At 43.2% G+C, this 13,795-nt stretch overlaps 1 protein-coding gene across 4 annotated transcripts in view; it reads left to right on the top strand.

The window, feature by feature from the left end:
• The first annotated feature begins 211 nt into the window (after positions 1 to 211).
• KMT5B (lysine methyltransferase 5B) overlaps positions 212 to 13,795 on the top strand; it is a 35,245-nt gene continuing 21,661 nt past the window's right edge. The window contains exon 1 of one of the 4 annotated variants that reach the window (XM_081002905.1): positions 212 to 3,574. The gene's annotated coding sequence lies outside the window, so the exon portion shown is untranslated. Of the gene's footprint in view, positions 4,103 to 4,153; positions 4,266 to 12,447; positions 12,687 to 13,795 lie in introns of those variants that run through there. The other 3 variants (XM_081002904.1, XM_081002907.1, XM_081002906.1) reach the window with 3 other exon arrangements.

The raw sequence follows: 13,795 nt of genomic DNA, 5'->3' as shown, positions 1-13,795 counted from the left end.
ATGGACATATATTGGCGGATGCGAGAAGATATTTGGGTTGCTGTTGCTGTTGTTTGCTTTGAGAAAAGAAGGCATCCGTTCTCTGGAGATATTACCTCAGTGCAAAATCCACATATTTAAAAGGCTGTATTGTGGAACATGTGAAAGATCAACACATTCAAAAGGTTATATTGAAATATTTCCATATTTTATTAAGATCACTTTCCAGTGCCTGATATAATACAATGGAGTACTTCCCCATAGGATGGTTCCAGCTGTTAACAAATTACGTTGCCTGCATATTAGCAACTTATCACATCGGTAGAGCCCTCAAATGAATTACAGGCATTTATTTTTAAGAGAATGCCATCTAGTATTGATCATCTGTAAACTCTGATGCTGTTTTTAAATAAATGCAATACATTTCAACAACTGTCTTCAAGCATTTTTGTATTTGTCACTTGTTCTTATTTTCTGTGTGCAAATGTCAATGACAATGAACCTTTAAAACATAAACATAAACAAATGAGAAACGGTTGTCTCTCCTATTCTTGGGACCAGAGATTAGCTCAATACTATTTTCATTTCCTGATTGTAAACTCACAGAAACTAGCAGCAGAATGTGTGTGAATGCACATGAAGCAATTAATTACTGTACCCAGTTGGAGAGGGTGCAGATCCAGCTAAGCGGGTGTAATGAGCTTAACCAACCCTGAGGTAGAACCACCAGTAGCTCCTTGAAGGATGTGTCTTCCCTCTGAACTAGCAGCCAGCCTTGCAGACTAGGAAGCTCCTACCATCAAAGACTCATATCCCAGTAGGCTCATCAAAGGATGGTGAGTCAAAAGAACAGAGCTTAAAGTTCCACAGAGATGGACTATCCATATAGGATTTCTCTGCAGAACATCCTATAGGAGCAACAGGGGAATTGCTTCCTGTAGCCAGATGTCGACTAATATCCAACGTCATCATGAAGCAGCTTTCCATGACTAAATGGGAAGACACCCAATGGAGTAGTATACTTGTTTGGCTTTGTGGGGAGGTAGCCTAAATAATACATTGGTGTGTTAAGAATGTGCAGCAGAACAGGGCCTCTGTTTGCCAGACAACAGAACCATAGCAAGTATTGTATGTGAACTGCTATACTATAAAGATTCTCAATGCTATGGAAACAGTTGCTTATGCCGCAATTTATGGTAGTCCAGTTCTCTTGAGTTGAGATTATGTGGAGATGGTGTTTTGAAGGTAGAAATTCTGAAACCTCTGTTTTACAAGAACAATTATACATCAGCAGTAGGTCTCTTCATGAAATATGCAAGTTTGAGTTGGGTTGTACTGGTTATCCTCTTCTTGTTTCCATTTCACGTTGCAAAATTATGACCAAGGGTCATTGCACTGCTCTATTTGTTTGGGGCAATTCAGGGTAATCCATAGGAAGTGGGTTAATGCAATGCATAATCCATCAGGGCACTAACAGCATTAAAACACACACATGCATCTGAGTTCATGTTGCCTATTGTCACACTTAGTGTTACTGCACACTACTTTAGGCAGCCTGCTATATGTGCAACTGAGTAACTTACACTGTAACACTCACGCCCCTGGCTTCGTGTTATATATACTGTACTGCAGTGTTTTGAGTGGACCTGCCATACCCACCAAACCCCAGCTCTCCTTCTGTGCCTTTAATATCAATGTGACAGACAATGTATCAGATGAAGCTTTTCCCAGGATTATTCTTTCCTTATGTAGTAAAAAGCTTCACTGGTTACATTTCTGTATATCAAGCTGCCCTTAAAGGTACCACTAGAGTAAAGGAAGTTTGTTTGTTTTTAAGTTTGCTTCCCCAGGGTTAGTGGCTTATTAGAAGAGAAAGTGGTCATAAGGCCAAAGGTTTTTTTTTGTTTTGCTTTTTAATTCAACAGGTAAAATCTAGAAAGAAAGTTATACTGAAAGATTTATAAAATTGTGCTCTTGACATATGACCTTGGGAACTTATGGGGAGAATGTTCAAATTTTCCTCAGATTCCACACCATTCATCTTATTTGATTCATATGTTAATATGAAGCAATTAAAAGCAATGTCTCTACCATAATGCCCTCCCTCTTTCTCAATACACAACAGAAAGGGGAGGGGGAGAGAATGCTTGAGGAAATGCTGTTGGGCTCTAGACAGGGTTTAGAAAGGAGAAAACAAAGTGCTTGCCGGCGCAGATATTAGCTCAGCCAGCTGATCTGCGAGTAACTTGCTCACACAAGAGGCCTACTTGCATGAACAGTTTGACGTGAGGACACACGGGAATATTGCAGCTGCTACTTCCGCGATCAGAACTGCAAGATACATTCCCCCCCCCTAAACACGGAAGTAGCTGCTACGATCTAAGTTTCACTGCTTCAGACGTTAAAATGAACATAGCAAAAAGCGAATTTCCTTTTTCTTTCGGAGGCATCAAAATTGCTTGCAAACGGCGACTAGACGACTTCCACATCTATGGCAATGAAAGGGGAAGAGATAAGATAAAACCTTCCATTTTTCTCTTGCAAATGCTAACGATCAAATCAACGCTGGCCAGGCCCTTTAAATGTAGCCCTCAAGGCACACTGAAGGACTTGGGTAGAGCAAGTAAAGGAATTCGTCTCTCATTTTAAGAGCATTTGTTCGCAGGACACCTTGCTGCTATATTCTCTTGTGAAGCCTATAAACACTGTAGCACCAAACAGCACACGGCGTGTTAGCAGGGCACAGTCGAGGTCCTTCCTATTTACAGGGAGTCATTTTTACTCTTGGCACCCAAAGTGGTGTGAATAATTCTTTTTCCACGAGGCGTTTATTTAAAATGTTGTTTTGCATACTGACAGCATAGACCCGACTCCCCAGATGACAAGCACCCTAATGCCCGTCACCTTCCCTTTTGCTCGATGAACTTGATAGGACAAGGAAAAGAAGGGGGGACCCTATGAAGCAGGAAAGCCCCCGATGAGCTGGGTGTGGGGGAGTCATGGAGATTTTTAAACCCCACCCAAGCTGGTGATGGAAGTCAGGAGGGGGAGCGGGTCTGTATCAGGACACAGTAACGCAGGTCTACACATCGCGGGACACCTTGCCCCCAAATCAAACGGAGCCCATCAATCATGTCGTATCTTCAGCTTATCTAGGGACTTGACAACCCCATTTCTGGCAGCAAAAATCAAAGGCATGTCGAGTTCCTGGTGGGCCATAACATGACCGGTGAGCCACGTTCGGCTTGGCTAGTTACAACGCGCAAGGATTATTAGGTAGCCTGCCGTATGACGACCCACCAAATCTACACTCAACTCAAACTGCCCTGACAGTCTTCGCTTGAGGCTCCAGCTTATTTAAAGGGCTGCGGGGAAAGGGGCGGATTGATTTTTTTCAATGGTTTCTTTCGGGTTCTCAAACTATTACTGAGTAGGCCTTGTTTATATGTGTATCCCTCCGCACCGAATCTTGCGAGTAAGCGTGCAAACGGCCTTCATGGTGTCCTTCCGCGGCGGGGAGAGGTGTAGAAACTGCAGAGGCGAACGGGGATGGGTTGCTGTACCTCGCTCCGGCCTGTGGAGTTAAAACGCTAAGGTAAGAATCTCTTTGGCGGCGTATTCCTCCGCTCTCTCGCAAGGAGGTCTTCGCCCAGCCTGCCGTGTCCCTCCGCCGCTTTTGGAGCACACAAGCAGGAGGCGCTTCTTCTGGCTGTGCGAGGAAAACAGGGGGTCTGGAAGGAAGACAAAAGACTTCAGCGCGCAGCGAGGATTTGCCTCAGTGGGTCTGGCTCGGGGCGCCCGGTGTTCCTCGCGGAAGGAAGGACCGTGCCTGGGTTTGTTGTTGCTGTGCCGCAGGGTCGTCGTGAGGGGACTCGAGGACTTTTTCTCTCGGGGCCTGGCGGATGGATCTCTAGGTAGCTTTCCCAGATATCGTTCGCCCTCGCCGCCGCCATCTTGGATTTTAATCCGCCATTTTTCCCCTTGGAATTATTATTTTTATATATATAGATGATTATTTTTTTCCGCCTCTGGCCGAGATTCTGGACGGCGGCGGCGGAGGCTTTGTGGACCTGCGGGGCCGCGGCTGGCGAAGAGGACTGCAGTGCCCAGGGGCAGCTAGGAGGTGAGTGCTTGGCGGAGGCGGAACGAGGGGAGGGGACGGAGGTGTGTGTGTGTGTGTTGGGGGGGGGTGTCCTGGAACTGGCACGGCGGCGGCGAGGGCCCCACTCCTTCCGGGGAGGGGGCGGGATGGAAGCGAGGCCCCCTCAGGCTGGGCAGGGCCCGAGGTGGGGCGACGACCCGTTGGCGAAGTGGGGGGGGGGACCTGCTTCTCGTGACGGAGACGACGAGGGTCTTCGGGGGCAGAAATGTGGGGAGGGGCTTCGTTTCTCTAAAGGGCATCAAATAAAGAGATGGCATCGTGCGCTTCGTCCCCCCTCCGGCGCCCATAGATGAGGACAATACGGTGGGGCTGTAAGGGCGGGCGGCGAAGGAGGCGATGGGGATGGCCGGGGCAGGCAGGAAGAGCCAGGCAGCCTTTCCTTGGAGGTGGCGGAGAGGGTCGTGTCAGCACTTGGGAAAGGCCACCAAGAGCACCTGGGGAAGCAGTCGGGCAGCTGTCCAGCCTAGGACGAGGTGCTCCGAGCATCTCCCCCCCTTAGCGGGGATCTGGCACCAGGTGCTGCTCATCGCACACCTGCCCGCTGCGTCCGCATTTCCATTGAACTCTAGAGTGTCATATTCTTGGAGGTTCCTAAGTGACTCCCCCATCCAGGCCTAGGCCTCTGCTTGGCTTCCCGAGATGTTATTGCGCACGGGGCGCCTTCGGACCGCTTTTATGGGTCTGGAAGGGGAAGGGGAGCCACCCCCGAAGATCGGACGGGCCACTTAGGCTATTTAGGTTTTAGAAGCACCCGCAGAAAGCGGCGCTGGGCCACCAGTGGCTGTGAGACCCGCAACACACCCATCTCCCGGTTGGCTGTGACAGCTGGCATCCCTCCTCCTGCTGCTGCGCTGCTTCGGCGTTTAAGGGGATGCGGATCTTCGGAGAGGTGGAGCTGGCACGGGATTTCTGTAATGGGTGGCGGAAAGGCTGCTTGATCCTGGGTGTTTCGTTTTCCCAGCGTTTGAGCTGGGGTTGGGGAGCGGTGCCCGACACGGAAAGCAGATGTGACTGGATCGGGCAGGGCTGTCTTGAGTGGAGGAGCATTGCTCCCGGCCTGTGAAGAAGGCGAGAAGCGACCTCTAGGGGGCACCGTAGTTTCATCTAAGGGTCGGAAAGTAGAATAGACTTACCTCCCTGATCCAGCTGAGCTGCAAAAGAAGTTTGTTCTAATCCTGTCAGCTGTCAGGATTTGCCGGCTAGTTTCGCTTTGCATGAGATTCGAACAAAGCTGTGTGCAGAAATGCTTATTAAACTAGGAAACGTGTTTTGGCTTTTCCACCACACCTGATCACTGAAGAATGAATATAAAAGAGTGTCTTTTAATTATTGACTGAATCCCTATTCCATGATTTTTTGTTGATGATTTTATTAGTTTTTTTCCATATGTAAAATGAACCCAGTTTCTTCTAAATACAATATGATCAGTAATCTCCTACAGGGGTATGGAATATGCAGCCCTCTAGATGTTCCTGGACTACAACTTCCATCATCTTCCTTGACCACAGACCATGCTAGCTGAGGCTAAGGAATTAGAGTCCAAGAACATTTGCAGGGCCCCAGGTTCCCCAGCCCTGCTCACCCGAGACAGCACTTTTTTCTTTCCACGAAAATGCTTGTTTTAAAGAACATTGTTGTTTTGAAACAGAAGGAAGTATCGGTAAGCAATTGATAGAGTTACTGGTGGGAAATTATGTTCTTGCCTTTCGCTTGAACAAGCAAGTTCTGAGATCTAGGTGATGGGGAGTAGAGTGGTTTGATTATTTTTATACTCTGTTCATGGATATCTTAGCATTCTCAAAAGCTAATTGGGATCACAAGCAGACTTTCCTAATAAATCTCTTTCCCAACCACTGTTGCCCTGCAGTATAGAGCTGCATGGGACTGCTGGCTGTGTTCTTCAGTCAGTTCATGCAAGGCAATGATGTTGTCCATTAGGCTGAATATTTGCAATGCACAGGGATTTCTTGCTGGTGTCAATACAGAAAGTGCCCCTGTAGGTTTGAAAACCGCTCCTATATATATTGTTCTCAGAACTGTTTCTTACAAACAGCTATTGAAGGCTGCAGGTGGGTCCCACATGGTAGAATTATTGCCTACACACAGAAGACTAGAATACTAGGGAGAGGTTAGGCTAGAATCCTCTCTGACCTTCCTAGTTTCTATGCCTAGGCAATTCAGTAGAGCAGTATTCAATCACATGAATCCCACCTACTGAAATGATGAAGCCTAGATAGATTTCAGACCATCTGCTCTTCGTGAGAGCAGTGTTGAAGGGATGCAAAACAGATACGGTGATATCTTTCATTAGAACCCATTACAAGTATACACCCTTTTGAGCTGTGGAGAACTGGAAAAGTATTTCGTTGAAGTAGCTTGCCATAGATTTGACAGACTACTTCTATATTGTCTGCATTTGTTTAGGTCTCAGTATTGACTCCTTTCCCTTGCTTACCTTAGTCATTTAAATAATATAGTAGCACAGTACAGTGGTGCCTCGCAAGACGAAATTAATCCGTTCCGCGAGAGTCTTCGTCTAGCAGTTTTTTCGTCTTGCGAAGCAACCCTATTAGCGGCTTAACGGATTAGCGCTATTAGCGGTTTAGCGGCTATTAAAGGCTTAAAGGCTTAGCGGATTAGCTGCTAAAAGGCTATTAAAGGCTATTAAAGGCTTAGCGGATTAGATAAAGGGGGGGGGGAAAGCGAAAAAAAAACCTCAAGACTCGCAAGACATTTTCGTCTTGCGAAGCAAGCCCATAGGGAAATTCGTCCTGCGAAGCAACTCAAAAACGGAAAACCCTTTCGTCTAGCGGGTTTTCCGTCTTGCGAGGCATTCGTCTTGCGGGGCACCACTGTATATCCACCATTGTTGTGGACAAATGTTTGTTCATGGTGTATCATAACAGAAGTTATATTTTGCATTTGTTTTTCATGCCAATTCATTGGAAATGTAGGAGGCACTTCTTTGTATGCTTAAAGTAAAAACCTGTCTAGGATGCATTCTTAAATGCTTTATTGCATATTAGTGAATTTAAGAAGCTTTTTCTTGAGTTGGATGTGTCTTGAACTGTGTGATTTGACTATGTAGATAACATTTCATGAGGTATTAGTTAAATAAAACTTAAAAGAAAGTAGCAAAACCTAATTGGCAGAGCATTCCAAAACCCCAGTCTTCTGTGCTGGAGAGGGTTTGGATGGAGCAAAGTTGCCACTGCCCAGCCCTTCCCTGTTCTGTCACTGGGGCAGCCCTGCTGGCAACTGGCAAGGAGTGCCCAAATTTCCCAAAGGGTGGGTATAAGCAACCACTGATAATACCCCTTCCAGCGGTAGCCAGAGGAAACACCTGAAATTGGGCATTTCAGAGACAGAAAGGGGCAGAGGCAGGACTGTCACAGGACCTATCCCTGCTAGCATCAAATGACAGTACTGGAATTGCTCAATCCAGCTCCTTTGCTGTGCCAGTCTGGAAGATGGCAGAGCATAGGGGCAGTTTTCCCTTCCCACACGTTCCACCCTGGTTAATGTGAGCAACAGGGCTGTGGATGCGGTGGTTTTTGATGCCACTTCACATAGCCATGCTGTTGCCTGTCAGGGATTAGGACAGCCTTCTTAAACTCATTTTTGAATCTCTGTAAGTCACTTCGTGTGCAGGTTTTTTTTATTCTGTGCTGTTTTAGAACTTACGTTGTAGTTGTATTTGGTACCTGTCTAAAGTGAGCCTAATAACATAAAAACAGAAAAAATACACCAAACTTTTGTCCTGTAGTTTGTTTGTTTGTTTGTTTGTGCCAAAAATGGACAGCTTCCAAACTACCTTTAGTAAATGACTAGATTAATAAACTTTACGAATTATCATTAATGTCTAAGGTCCTAGAATTAGATGATTCTAAATTTAGGGATTAAATAAAAATTCAATTAATTCATTTTAAAAAATTAATTTAATTAGATGATTCTAAATTTAGGGATTAAATAAAAATTCAATTAATTCATTTTAAAAAATTAATTTAATTCTAGCCACTAGGTGATATTTTGGTGTCTAAATTGTAAATTCTCCATATTACCGTATTTTTCGCTCTATAAGACGCACCAGACCACAAGACGCACCTAGTTTTTGGAGGAGGAAAACAAGAAAAAAAAATATTCTGAATCTCAGAAGCCAGAACAGCAAGAAGGATCGCTACACTGTGAAAGCAGCAATCCCTCTTGCTGTTCTGGCTTCTGGGATAGCTGCACAGCCTGCATTCACTCCATATGACGCACACACATTTCCCCTTACTTTTTAGGAGGGAAAAAGTGAGTCTTATAGAGCAAAAAATACGGTATTTCATGAGTCTAATATTTTTTATTCTGATCAAATAAATGTGTGAAACAGTCATTGTGATGTATCGACAGAGCACTACTCTGTTATACCTATTAACCCATGGGATTGCGCAAAAGTGCATTATCTATTGCTGATGTGATTCTGGCAAAATACCCCAGTTACAACCTTACATTTAGTGCAATCAGTTTGTGCATCATGTCAGCCCTATCACTTTGCTGGCGAGTTGCAGGATTGATCTATTTGAAGTGGGAAACATCTTGGTTAATCACTTTGGGCTGACCTGGGTCTGGGTCAAGAGGTGTTTTCTGCTTCATGTAGGTCAGCTCTGTAATTTTCTGGAGTACACGGGTACGCATACAGGATTGGACATAAACGAAATAAACTGGTGCAGCATTTTACAGAATTGAGCTATCTGCAATTAATTGCATTTAAAATCAGTGGCCCTTGCTTCCAACAATAAATGTATGCAAGTTGCAGTTGTAGTAAGTAGTTTTTCTTGCAAGATTTATAAGTCGTCTTCTTATAAAGATTCTGAGCCATTGATGATGTAATTAAATTGCACTGACTTCATCTTAATATCGAGGCATTGGCAACCTCAAGTGAAAAAAGCTGGTCAAAGGGACAGATCTTGTGATTCTTTATCTTCCTGAAGTTGAAGGTAGACTTCCACAGCAATTCAGTTTTAAGTAAAAAGGATATTAGGACAGAATGGGTATTCAACTGAAAGTAATTGCGTATGGGTAAATAACGTCCGCGCTTGGATTATAGGGATCAGTGGAATACTTGTTCCTGTTTTAATGAGATCCTTGTTTCCATGTATACTCTCTTTGACCTATAGTCTGCTTCCCTTCCTCCTCCCCCCCTTTTCCTTTCGTTTAGCTTAGACCTGAAATGAATGCTACATGTTGAACTTCCAGTCTTTGCCCCCTCCCTTTTATTCCTAGTACGGTTTGAATACGTAAGAGTCACTAGCAGAGTTTGTAAGCACCTGCAATACTGTGATGAACAGAAGCTGTAAACGTTTTGATTACACTTGAGTACAGAATCCTGTTCTAAACCAACTCTGGTGCTAGGACTGTGCTCTGTGGTACTGAAGCAAATTTTTTTTGTACAAAATGGTAGGATCATTTTTGTTTGTATTTATTGGATGGCTTAGGATACCTGGGCTGATGTATATGTTTTAGTTTAAACAATTTATTCTGCTTCTGATGAACCTTTAAAATAGGTTGTTATTAATAGCCTGTCCCCATCAATTTTGCAACCACTGGTGTTTGGTACAATACATCAGACTAAAAAAGTTAGCAAATAATGTAAATACTGTGATACTTAGTATTCAAATCACAGTTTTCCAAAGTGCAATGTTTGCTCCCTGGGAGGGGCGCTCCAGACGCTACAGGTGCTTTTTGCTCTTACCTAGATTGTTAGATCCTTTGAGATACTCATAGCGAATAGCCTTGACAGACTTTATTCAACAACTTTTAGCAGTTTTCTTTCATTTGGGATTAAATACTTCAAATAATAATGAACCCCATGGTGGATAAGGAATAGTGGATTCAGTTCTGTGCATTTCCTTTATTACATATGAATACAGTGGTACCTTGGTTTACGAACCTAATCCGTTCCAGAAGTCCGTTCTTAAACCAAAGCGTTCTTAAACTAAGGTGTGCTTTCCCATAGCAGTGTGGGACTAAATTTACAAATGGAACACACTCAACAGGAAGTGGAACATGTTCCTCTTCCAAGGCAAAGTTCACAAACCAAAACACCTACTTCCGGGTTTGCAGCGTTCTTAATCCAAGTTGTTCATAAACTAATCTGTTCTTAAACCAAGGTACCACTGTATTAATCCATTATCCCATAATATGTGGTAGACAAACTGAAAAGTTATTTTAAACTTATAAATCATTTTGTAAGCTACTATCTTCTCTCTCAAACACAAAGTTGATTAGCTGTTGGTGTGTAGACAATTAAAAATTTTCATAACCTTCCATAGTGGAATTTTAATATCAATAAAGATATGGCTATTTTAACTGATACTTCTATGTTCACTCAAACCATCGGGATATGGTTGGCTCCAGTGAATAATAAAAATGATAAACTGCTATATTAGTAAGCAATACTAATTATAATAGTCTGGATTTGTGCATTAGAACATGTAGCTGTTTGGAAGACCTCAAAGCTGGAATACCTACATGTTCTTTGACAATCTGAAATCGGTATTGGAAGAATTCTGTGGGGAATTGAAAGAAATGGGTGGGGAAATGAAACTGGCCCAGTACATTTTGTCAAAGTGAAGAAACCTAAGAGTTTTTAAGAAGCATGCCTTCCAGGACTTTCATCCCTCCATCTTGATAGTTTGGTACGTAAGCAGGTGATATCTAGATCTGTTAAAATGGAATGTGATTATGAGGTCTTGCCCATTCATTTTTTAAAAAAATCTTTCCAGCTAGCTAGCTATTGATTGATTGATTGATTGCTGTGACCCAAGCAGGTAATAAGTTTTAGATGAGGAAAGGACCACCCCCAAATTTGCAGATACTCTCCCATAGAGCAGTGGACTCTCACCATCAATTTGACCTTTTAAAATAGTTGGGACTCAAAGCTCTAATAGTGCTAATAATTTCATAGGAAAAAATGTTTCCTGAAACCCCCCCCCAAAAAACCCCATCTAGTGGTGCATACAACACAAGAGTCCAGTGCATGTACTCTGAAAAGTGGGGGGCAGGAGACTATTGTGCAGCTTTCTTGTGTCTTCAGGAATGAGCAACATCCACATTTCTAGACAATAATTCTGCATAAAACTGAAACATTTCTTCTCATTCTAGGACAAGCATCCAATGCTAGGCAGTTGTTCTAGAAACTGCCGTAAGACTGCGGCCAATCCATCATTCAGACAGCTTCAACACCCCTAACCATCAAGATGACGGACGTTTTTCATGTCTGTTAAAAATTACTTTGAACATGTTTTAATATTTAATATACTTCCCATTCTACTATGGGGCTGTTGGTGGTCTCCCATTAAAGGGACTCATTGAGACCACATCCACAGTTTCAGCAATGTTGCTGCATTAAATGCTTGGGACCACTGACAGCCTTTGATGGACAGGCTTGCATGCCCACTCAGAAGCATCTTGTCCAGACTGAAGGCAGTTATGTGGGTATGCTAAAGAACAGTTAACCTGAGCATTTACTTGATGCCCTTCCCCAGAACATTCAACCATTATTCAACTACTGATCTAGATACAGATACCTCTGCTCCACAATGCCTTTACAGCTGCTTTGCCAGTAGAACATTGATGCTGACTACTGCCGAGTACTTCCAGAACAGCAATAGGTTACTTTGGTGGCCTGTCAAATTCTGCAACACTTTCTTCCTGAACTTTGTACTTGCATCCAGTCCCCTCTGCTGACATCGCAGTATACTGCTCCTGTATCCTGCTTCATACTCCTTTATGTTCCTGTCTGCTTTCTAAATGAATTCAGTGGCTGCTGACTTCAGCTCATCCCCAACTTTGCCTTCACTTTTTGCTTTGGAGTGGATCTCTTGGTAGCTGGTCCACAATGGATTAGACCAGACTATTGCTTGTTTCTTTTCCTTCTGTTCAGGCAATGGAATAAGGCTCCCTACAACTCAGCTGGTGAAAGGCAGTAAATCAAGATTCAGCCTGGAGTCACTCTTGAAAGGGACTGCCTTTGCCTGTTACTTTGAGAGTGCCTCACCAAATCAACAAAAAGGATAAGTGTTTGAGTACTAAGAGTGCTGATGTGTGCGTTTCAGACTGTTATCTCTTTTAATAAAAATGTAATTAGTGGGAAGTGCAGTTACATTTCTGCAGATATGTACTTGCAATGAATCATCTTTTTCAAGTCAGTTTCTTGTTATGATTTCTCATACTGAACCAGTGCTGCAAAAAGTTATTCCAGAAGATATAATACAGGTGACTCTGAACTTACGCTGGGGTTACATTCCAGGGATAGCCAAAATTGCATATAGTCAAAATGTATTGGGTTCGATGACGGATGGGATTGCCAAAGACTTTTTTCTTGGACGCTTGCCCCCTTCCCTCCTCCTTTTTTATTTATTTCAATTTTTTTTGCTAAACACACGAAGCTAAATGCACACAGTTTAAATGTTCGTAAATTGTGAGTTGCTTTTAATCCTCAGAGTAGAAAAATGAAAGAATTAAGGCCTAACAGTTACTCTCATCAACATATGGAATATAGGTGAGCATTGGGAACTGGAAAATACTGAGTTGCTTGCTCTCTGTATTATTGTCAATTGTGAAACCAGTGGTCAGTTTAATGACTAACAGTAGTTAACGGCTTGTAATTTGAAAGAGATGAATGCAATTATGTGTATTGAGTTACCACGATTAAAGCTTTTGCTTTCATGTTATTTAAAACAGGCTTTTGCCTGGTAGCTTTTACACAGTAAGGAATTTCATGCAGGGAAATGCATGGATTTCCATGTAGTTGAATGAGCAGGTTGATAGTAGAGAGACAGATGTCTGTGGAGGAAGGCATGCATCACATCTTGCATGGAAATGCAGTAAACTGGTAAGAGAAAAAGACAGAGGAATCTGTTCTTCCTCTACCTGCTATACATGTTAGTCATGGAGAAAGGAAAACCCCTTCTTCCGTAAAGGACTGCTAACTTTTCTGGACTTAATTTACAAGACTGGATTTTAAAAGCTGAGACTTACTCTGGTAGTAAAAGGTACTTTGTTATTGTATGTTCCAAACACTTAGTCTAAGCTTTGTGGTTGACCCTTCCATGAGTTAGTACAGCAAACCCCAGATCAGGTAGTATTATTGGAAAACGAATTACAGACAATGACTGATTAACACACATCCGAATTTTGCACGATTGCACATGAGCACCAAACCTGGAAGTGACCTTAAAACTTCACTAGAAGGGTGGAACAGGGGAGAATGAGGCAGGGTGTGCTTATATGAGGCCAGGAATGGAACCCCTGCATGAAATGGTCATCAACTGTAATATACCGTCGTACCTTGGTTCTCAGTTCAATCGGAAGCCGCATCAGACATTCGGCTTCCCAAAAATGTTTGCAAACTGGAACACTCACTTTTGGGTTTGTGGCGTTCAGAAGCCAAAACCTTCAAGTCGCAAGGCGTTCGAGAACCAAGCTACGACTGTAGAACTCTGGCAACTTAAATGTATTGTAGTGGTAGTTGAAAAGTGACTAGTTTGAACTGAATTTACAGGTATGTATGTGCACTGTACAATAGGAATCAAATAGCTCATGTTTTCTTTTAAGCCAATAGGGATTTAGGGTTCCTGTAAAGATGAGTTCATTCACAGACAGTATTTG

The sequence above is a fragment of the Podarcis pityusensis genome (assembly GCF_964106645.2).
Source record: "Podarcis pityusensis genome assembly, chromosome: 1".
NCBI classification, from domain to species: domain Eukaryota; kingdom Metazoa; phylum Chordata; class Lepidosauria; order Squamata; family Lacertidae; genus Podarcis; species Podarcis pityusensis.
This window is presented reverse-complemented; position numbering and strand designations above follow the sequence as displayed.